The sequence below is a fragment of the Echinops telfairi genome, unplaced genomic scaffold (assembly GCF_000313985.2).
Source record: "Echinops telfairi isolate 266 unplaced genomic scaffold, ASM31398v2 ScPeMD7_443;HRSCAF=831, whole genome shotgun sequence".
Taxonomy (NCBI): domain Eukaryota; kingdom Metazoa; phylum Chordata; class Mammalia; order Afrosoricida; family Tenrecidae; genus Echinops; species Echinops telfairi.
This window is the reverse complement of record NW_022104341.1, coordinates 25,668,085-25,670,152: the sequence shown is the minus strand read 5'-3', so window position 1 is coordinate 25,670,152 and position 2,068 is coordinate 25,668,085. Positions and strand designations below refer to the sequence as shown.

General features: G+C 43.1%; 1 pseudogene; it reads right to left on the bottom strand.

The window, feature by feature from the left end:
• Positions 1-934: 934 nt before the first annotated feature.
• On the bottom strand, positions 935-1,480 carry LOC101662400 (annotated as a pseudogene).
• Positions 1,481-2,068: the final 588 nt, after the last annotated feature.

Below are 2,068 nucleotides of genomic sequence, written 5' to 3'. Positions count from 1 at the left end.
GGCTATCAAAAGATATAGCATCTGGGGTCTTAAAGGCTTGAAGGTAAGCAAGTGGCATCTAGCTCAGAAGCAACAAAGCCCACATGGAAGAAGCACACTAGCCTGTGTGATTATGAGGTGCTGAAGGGATCAGTTATCAGGCATCAAAGAACAAAAAATCATATCATTGTGAATGAGGGAAGTGCGGATTGGGGACCCAAAGCCCATCTGTATGCAACTGGACATCCCTTTATGGAAGGGTCTCAAGGAAGAGATGAGCCAGTCAGGGTGCAGTGTAGCAACGATGAAACATACAACTTTCCTCTAGTTCCTAAATGCTTCATCCCCACACACTAGCATGATCCCAAATCTAAGTTACAAATCTGGCTAGACCAGAGGATATACACTGGTAAAGATAGAAACTGGAAACACAAGGAATCCGATATACACTGGTAAAGATAGAAACTGGAAACACAAGGAATCCAGGATGTATGATCCCTTCAGGACCAGTGGTGAGAGTGATGATACTGGTAGGGTGGAGGTAGCGTGGAATAGAGAGAAGGAATCGATTATAAGGATCTACATATAACCTCCTCCCTGGAGGACAGACAACAGAAAAGTGGGTGAAGGGAGATGCTGGACAGTGTAAGATATGACAAAATAATAATTTGTAAATTATCAAGGGTTCATGAGGGAGGGGGAAGTGGGGAGAGGGGAAAAAATGAGGACCTGATGCCAGGGGCTTACATGGAGAGCAAATGTTTTGAGAATGATGAGGGCAATGAATGGATAAATGTGCTTTACACAATTGATGTATGTATGGATTGTGATAAGAGTTGTATGAGCCACCAACAAAATAATTTTTAAAAATTGTGGCTGATAGATAGTTTACAAAGGTTAACTATGCTATCTCTGCCTTCTATTTTTTTTTAACGTTTATTATTTTAAGCTTCATTTATTCCCGAGCCATGAGTTTTTGCTTCGTCGGTTTCTTCTGGGAAATCTTTTTCTTCTGTGCAACCTCCTCTTCTGGTTTGAGAACGATCTGGTCCTTCTCAGTCAGGATCATCTCAGTGTGGCAGGGGGCGCTCATGTGTGGGTTGATCCGACCGTGAGCTCTGTAAGTCCGGCGGCGCATCTTGGGGGCTTTGCTCACCTGGATGTGCTCAATGACCACATCTAAATCCTTCAGTTCAGCAGTACTTTCTGCAGTTTTAAGCATGCGAAGCAAAAATCAGCACTCTTTTTGGGCCACCGACCCTGGGTCCAACCCCACCGTTTGGCCTGGGCACACCTACCAACGCCACCCTTGTAACGTCGTCGGAAGGGCACACACCGCTTCTGCAGAGTGATGTCTTCAAGTGTTTGCTGGCTTTCCGGATCCGCATGCCTTAGATGGCCTGGGCAGTGTCACGGGTGTTCTTGAAGTGGACCCAGAGATGCGACCTCTTGATTTGCAGGAGTTGGTGGGGTTTTCTGGGTCGAGTGAGTAGCAAACCATTTTGGCAGGTCACCTCGGGCTGCTACAGGAAGAGCTGTGCCTTCTTTTATCACAGAAAACCAGGTCAGAGCCAATGTACAAGTTGTTCACGACATTCTTCTCCTACACCACATGCTAGGTTTCTCTCGACATCCAGAAGTTTTCTAAAGAATTTTCTCATGGCTTAATGTTAGTATAACAAAACCTTACAAAGGTACACATATTCCTATTTCTAAATGTAAATGATTAGTGCTTGCACATATGTGTTTTGAAAACATTCTTGTGACTTCTACTTTCTGGGATTTGAAATCATGGAAACATACAGAACATTATGCAGCCTAGTTCTCTTTTTAATCTGAGATTGTTTCTCAGGTCAGTTATATCTGCTCTCCTCATCCTTAAAACCATAATGAGCACCTTTTAAGAGGGATAGAGTTACAGGTAAAGACAGAAAAATAGCTAATGGTTTTGACAATTAGGAAGTCATTGGTGAGATCAGTTTCAAAAGCCAGATTTTACAATTGATAGAAACATGAATAAGAGCTGAAGTACAGAATGCAGAGAAGAAGTAATATGTCTGTTGAGAAGATGGAATGGTCCAGAAGTTAT